The 7008-nt window shown below is 44.0% G+C and overlaps 1 long non-coding RNA gene across 2 annotated transcripts; it reads right to left on the bottom strand.

Annotated features, from left to right (window-relative positions):
* Positions 1 to 3958: 3958 nt before the first annotated feature.
* On the bottom strand, positions 3959 to 6999 carry LOC128402455 (uncharacterized). Of its 2 annotated transcripts, XR_008327698.1 has the most exons (4): positions 6829 to 6999; positions 5800 to 5922; positions 5510 to 5635; positions 3959 to 4461 (listed from the first exon to the last, which is right to left on the bottom strand). It is a non-coding gene; the product is annotated as an uncharacterized LOC128402455 (long non-coding RNA). The 2 variants fall into 2 exon arrangements; XR_008327697.1 differs by having other exon boundaries at positions 3959 to 5635.
* Positions 7000 to 7008: the final 9 nt, after the last annotated feature.

Here is a 7008-nt window from a genome sequence, read left to right as displayed (position 1 = left end):
GTCACGCACCGTCCCCACGTCACCTTCCCGCCCACCCACTACATTGTAAGGGGCATGTACGCTGGTCACTGTTTTGAAGGGGAGTGAAGAACACACACACACAAAAAGGTAACTTGTTAATTTAACGTTTATTTCTATGAGGAGGAGTAATTCTGAGGGGTCAAACAAAGAAATAATAAAAAGTGACAAAAAAGTTATTTTTATAATGACGAGTTTTGTGGCTCCCAGTTTTTTTTTCTTCGGAAACGGGTCCAAGTGGCTCTTTTTGTCTTAAAGGTTGCAGACCCCTGCCCTAAGCACAGCAGAAGCTAGTCAGAGCACACACACACAGTTGCTCCAGAAAAATTGTGTTTCAGTGGCATCCTGCCTCAAAACCTGGCTTAACACGTAGATTAACATTCATGGCCTAACATGTAGATTAAGCCACATTTCTACGTTTCCATCTTAGTCACTATCGTTTGCTAGATAACATCTTCCTACCGACAGTGGGGCAAGCACTGCATTTGAATCACTTCCTATGTCAGCGTTTCTTTATAAATTAAGTATATTCTCCACTTTCTGAGCAACAGGTCCTCAAAGCAATTTACGTTTTAACCTTTCACCCCTCTGGTGCTGGAAAAGCAACTAGTTTTGCTTCAGACATCAACTCATTCCAGTTTAGATTCATCCCTCTACAAAGGAAGCTAATTCGTTACCGTTCTGTTCATAGCTAACTTTAAGTTTGTCTAAATACCACCAAGCTAGTGGCAGATCCAGAGAGTTCTTTGTGAATAAGGATTCATTGCTAAACTACTCTGAGAATTGGGAATAGTGGCCCCCTAACAACTCTCAGCACCTCTGACAAACTACAGCTCCCAGAATACTCTGGGGGAAGCCATGACTATTCAAAGTGGCATAGTAATGCTTTAAATGCATAGTGTGAATTTGGCCCTGGTCTAGCACTCCAGTCAGTGGCTGCTTCAGTTTTTCCTTTGTGAATGTGATATAAGAACACAGCATTCCCTCTGAGGGGAGGATGTTGCGTTAAGCCTGGAGTTTCTTTAAAGTCTGCCTGCTGCACCTTGTTCTGCTGAAGAGGCAAGCGTCTATTGCGTTTCAGCTGAAACTGAAAAGTGGCTAGGCTCTTCAGCATGCGGCGGAGACCTTGAAGAAACCCCTTGCCTCTTCAGCATTTCCCTTCTCCCTCCTATTACTTTCCCCGTGGTCCCAAGAACGCCCTGAAAGTTCATCCAGAAATTGGACCCTGTTTCAGAACTTCCTTGTCCGTCAGTGCATGTGCTATTAACGTTATTAACAGCTAACGACCCACAGCTTCTCACCAACACTGCCTTCATGAGCTCATACCAGTCTAAGTCGAGGTAACCTTAAACTGAAAAGAGATTGGGGGGGGTCACCACTATTTATGACTGTCAAGCGGTGATTAATGACCAACCAGCTCAAAATTGCCTTTAATGCCAGCTCAGTATTGTTGCTTGTGGCAGTTAATGAGGTTAGACAGACTTTTTACACAGCACTTTAGTGCAGGGTTGCAGAGTGGGGACGTGTCTCCTGCAGAGCTTAACACAACCACCAGATTCCCTGGGCAAGGAGCTAAGAACCTTTGATTTCCCCTTTAAGACAATAGACAAAGAACCCAAGCAACTGCCAAGGGCAGTGTCCGTCCACCTGTTTGAATCCAGTCACACCCCTCCCATGCCTTTGTCGGTTTGGAGCAGGCCAAGGAAAGGTAAAGAAATAAAATATTGCACCTCTATGCATTAAGGGGGGGGGGTTGCTTTCTGGCCCTGCCTCTGCAGACAGGCTGGAGTCAATAGTGTTAATGAGAATATTTCAAAGACCTTTGAACTTGTCTCGGTTTGTTGGCTCGTAAAAAGTACAGAGTGATTTTTCACTGGCTCCAAAACAGCAAGGTGTGTCTTGGGAGGGGGTTAAAAAAAAAGTTATTGAAGTGCTGGAAGAGTTGCCTCAGCTGCTGATATGCTACCAGGACAAGTTAAAGTTATTGCTACTGGTATATAAAGCCCTGAATAGCTGGAGACCAGATTACCTCCGGGAACATCTTACCTAGTATAACCCTGGCAGGTCACATAAATCAACAGGAGAAACATTCTTGGTTTGCGTTGGGTGATGTGATCCGTGATCTTGCACATTTTATTTTATTTTATTGGTTTCTTTAGCTTGCAAACCGCCTTGTGCCTCGCAATACAGAGAGGCGGTGTACAAATTAAAAGTGGAACGCAATTATTTCCATTAATTGTTATTATTTATTAAATTTGTATTCCGCCCTTCATCCAAAGATCACGGGGAGGTTTGCAGCATAAAAACACAAAATGAGACCACGAAATACATAGCAAAAACAGAACAGTAACCCCTCCTCTCGCAAGCACATTTAAAAGGCCATAGATTGATTAATCAGCCAAAGGCCTGATTATAGAGGAATGTTTTCGCCTGGCACCTAAAGATATGCAATGAAGGTGCCAGGAAAGCATCCACAAACAGGGAGCCACCACAGAAAAAGCCTGTTCTCATGCTTTCATGGAGGCAAAGCTACAGGGAACCAGGCAGAGGGCCTTCTTGGTAGTGGCACCTGCCCTGTGGAACACCCTCCCATCAGATGTCAAAGACATAAACAGCTACCTGACATTTAGAAGACATCTGAAGGCAGCCCTGTTCAGGGAAGTTTTTAATGTGTAACATTTTAATGTATTTTTGATCTTTGTTGGAAGCCACCCAGAGTGGCTGGGGAGACCCAGCCAGATGGGCGGGGTATAAATAATAAGTATTATTATTATGGAGGGGGCACACAAAGAGGCACCTCACAGGATGGTCTCAGGGTCCCGATTGGTTCAAATGAAATGTTATCATTGATTGCATTTATTAATTCCTTCCATGAAGCATCTCAAAGCAATATACACTATAATGAAAACAAGAATAAAATAGTTGAACACACACACACACACACACACACACACACACACACACACACACTACTTTTTCCCCTGATGGGTCTTGAGGCAGCTACACAGAATTGTAGAATTGGAAAGGGATACAAGGGTCATCTAGTCCAACCCCCTGCAATGCTGGAATCTCAGCTAAAGCACCCATGAAAGATTGCCATCCATCCAACCTTTGCTTAAAAATCTCCAAGGAAGGAGAGTCCACCACCTTCTGAGGGAAACTGTTCCACAGTCAAGCAGCTCTTACGGTCAGAAAATGCAGGAGAAAACGAGTCTTATGTTTTCATACCTTGACTGTTTTGTTATTATTATTGATGGTGTTTGACCTATTTGTGTAAAGTGAAACTACACAAGCACAGCAGGCGTCCTGCTGCTGGCATTTGCCCTCCAATATGTCGAGGAACGGGGACGTGGGTGGCGCTGTGGGTAAAACCTCAGTGCCTAGGACTTGCTGATCGTATGGTTGGCGGTTCGAATCCCCGCGGCGGGGTGAGCTCCCGTCGTTCGGTCCCAGCTCCTGCCCACCTAGCAGTTTGAAAGCACTCTTAAGTGCAAGTAGATAAATAGGGACCGCTTTATAGCGGGAAGGTAAACGGCGTTTCCATGTGCTGCGCTGGTGCTGGCTCGCCAGCTGCAGCTTCGTCACGCTGGCCACGTGACCCGGAAGTGTCTTCGGACGGCGCCGGCTCACGGCCTCTAGAGCGAGATGAGCACGCAACCCTAGAGTCGGACACGACTGGCCCGCACGGGCAGGGGTACCTTTACCTTTACCTTTATGTGGAGGAACGCGGGTGGCACTGTGGGTTAAACCACAGAGCCTAGGACTTGCCGATCAGAAGGTCGTGGTTCGAATCCCCGCGACGGGGTGAGCTCCCGTTGCTCTGTCCCAGCTCCTGCCAACCTAGCAGTTTGAAAGCACGTCAAAGTGCAAGTAGATTAATAGGTACTGCTCCGGCAAGAAGGTAAACGGCGTTTCCGTGCACTGCTCTGGTTCACCAGAAGCGGCTTAGTTATGCTGGCCACATGACCCAGAAGCTGTACGCTGGCTCCCTCGGCCAATAAAGCAAGATGGGTGCCTTTACCCTTTACCCTATGTAGAGGGCATCAAGCATGGGGCAGAGGGATGTGTGGCCAATGAAACCCATCACAACAAATTGACTTAAGCAACAGTGCAGTCCTAACCTTGTCTATTCTCTAGGTCTCTGCTGGGTGCCTGTTTTGTATTATTTCTGCTTTGTTTTGTTTAAATATGCCTCTTGTTTTTTGAATTTTAAACCTTTTCCCCTTTTTTTGCTGATTTTAATATACCTTGAGACGCTTGTGTGGCACGTGAATAAAAAATGATAGTACCCCGAGATATGTATCAGGAGATGGCACGACGGCTCTGCTAATGTCTCCTTGTAGATTTCTTTTATTTCTGGAGTTATTACTAATAATATTTACCTTTGCACCACTAGGTCACATCTTGATGCTGTTAAGCATGGATCAGCAGCCAGGTTCTGATCTACAGGAGGCCAAAGTCAGTCTCAGCAATGAGCAAGGATTTTTGTTGTTGTTGTTGTTAAAAAAAACCTGTTTTCCCCTTCCGTTATAGGAATGCATTTTGTCTTAGCTCAGAGCAATTTCTTAGCTTACAGTTATTAAAACACAAATGGGCTGAGCCAAGCTCTGTGATTTATGAAACACGTGCTAGATTCATTAAAAACCTTAAAAGATTTAATACATTTTATTGAGGCTTTAAATCTGGGCAAGTATTTAAAAACTTAATGCAGGGCGTATTTCATTCCAGACACCTTTTTTAACACTTATTTTGGAGCTGTAAAATTTGGATTGACAAATATTGCAGATATTTCATTACTCATTTTTTATAAATTGGCACAGAATTCTTCTGACAGGTTTGTTATGTTTGTGTGTGTATAAAGTACACACACATACATACTCAATGAGATTTATATTATCTAAATATAAAATTATTCTCTTTTATTGACGTTTTATAGGTCTTTTTTCCCTATGTTTCTTTATAGTCCCTTCAGCAGTTACACATACACACACAATATTTAATATATTTCTGCATGATCTGACACTCTTATTATTGCTCCTCCATTTGACCATTTGACATTCTAATAGAAAACATATTTTTATTCCTTTTTAATCATCTACAGATTTTTATTGTTTTTAATTTTTAGCCATGAAAGAAAAGAGGCTAGGAATTTCTGCCAAAGTTTTCCCATGACATCGCACCTCTGTAGTGACCTCAGATTTGTATCAGTATTAAGATGAGAGGCTGCCTGAGTCACTTACACAATGCATTCCCCGCCTGCAAAGTTACGCATGAAGACATGAAGATTTGCACAGATCTGAAATCTAACGGTTTTCACCCCATTCATTAGCACAGAATCACATGCTGAATATTCTCTGTCCTAAGGAACAGATCCAAAAGGTAACTCAGATTTCAAGGGATGATGGGGCATGCCTCTTAGGGGGTGTGTTATTTAAAAGTGAGTACATTTACCAGGTATACCTGTTTTCAATTTGTAACATTTTTAGCTCACCTCTTCTTTCAAGGTCAGAACAGCGTACACTGTCCTTTTTCTTGCCCTCTGTGATCCAGTAACCCTGGAAGGTAGGGTAGGAGGAGAGATGGTGATTAGCCTAAGGTCACCCTTGCAGCTTTGTGGCTAAATGGGGATTGGAAGCAGATCTTGGATCAAGAGTCAAACCACTACACCACTCTAGCTCTGAAGAAAATAAAAACTGTACAGTACTGGCTACTTTCAAAGAAGTGATATACAAGGATGCTAGGACTGCACTGTTATCAGCTGGTACCTTTTCTCCAACTCACCCTTTCTCCTCTGCTCTCTACGCTCCTGTGAGTTACCTTGCTCAACTGCAGACAAATACCTCTCTCCCTGGGCAACAGAGGCACTTCCAATGATGGGCTTCTTCTCAAACAGAATTACCCGTCCTACAAAAGAAGGAATAAATGCAACAGGAATAAATGCCTTTGGCATCTGCAGCAGGCATGTGGTCTGCCCGTCCTGTGGAACGATGAGAAATTAAAGCAAGATAAAGCACTCTAGGTCCATCTTTCACTTCTACTGAACAGTGTTATCCTTTCCAGTGATTCTCGAAGGATGTGGCGCACCACACTGGTGGGGCAGGAGAAGATGGCAAGTGTGGAGGCAAGATTCAAGGACAATCAATACTGTATTTGGGGAATGATTCATGTTCTTATTTAGATGCATTGTGTTATACTTTCTGGGTGCCCCATGGTCATATTATAAAGTAGCTGTGCATTATCTTATAAATCAAGTGCTGCTAGTTGTTTTGGTTTGTTTTCCAATGTATTTCTTATTAATTAAAAAAATCAGTGTGGCACAAGCAAATTTTTATTCTGAAAGGGTGGCCTGGAGGGAAAAAGTTTGAGAACCACTGGCTTAGTTGAAATATGATCCTCCAAACTAGTGCTCCGAGAGCCCTTTGAGATTAGAAATGGGCTGTAGGTTCAACATATCCCTCCCGCAAATGATTTCACTTCCAAGTTCGTAGCGTCCCCATATTTTGACGTGGTGGCTGGCAGTTCTCCTATATAACTCCAAGCTGGCAATCACGGGCTGAAGTCTCATAACTTGTCTGAGATTCCCGACAAAAACCTCCTGCTGACATTACTGCATTTAAAAAAAATGTTTTATTTTCAGTTACAAATGAAACGTGTCGTTGTATTTATATTCAAATTATATTTGCATCTGGGTGTTGGCACTGGCAAAATTTTATGGAAATTCCTTCTCGCCCCCCCCCCCGTTAAGCGCTTCCTATTTTTAGAAACCGACCAGCCTTCTCCCTGGCTCTGCTCTGAAATCTAACCACTAACCCTCACTGCCTCTCTGCACCAGCCTTCTCCACCTGGCCCTCGGACTACAACTCCCATCAGCCTTAGCCAGCTGCTGAGCCCGAAGTGACGCTCTTGGAAAGCGAAACGAAACCCGGCACCGGCTCTCTCGCGCCCTCTGCCGGAGCCGGCGCAGGAACTGCAGGGAGGGAAAAGCGGGGA

Source organism: Podarcis raffonei, chromosome 15 (genome assembly GCF_027172205.1).
Source record: "Podarcis raffonei isolate rPodRaf1 chromosome 15, rPodRaf1.pri, whole genome shotgun sequence".
NCBI classification, from domain to species: Eukaryota; Metazoa; Chordata; class Lepidosauria; order Squamata; family Lacertidae; genus Podarcis; species Podarcis raffonei.
Note: the sequence above shows the minus strand (reverse complement) of the source record. Positions and strands in the feature narration are given on the sequence as shown.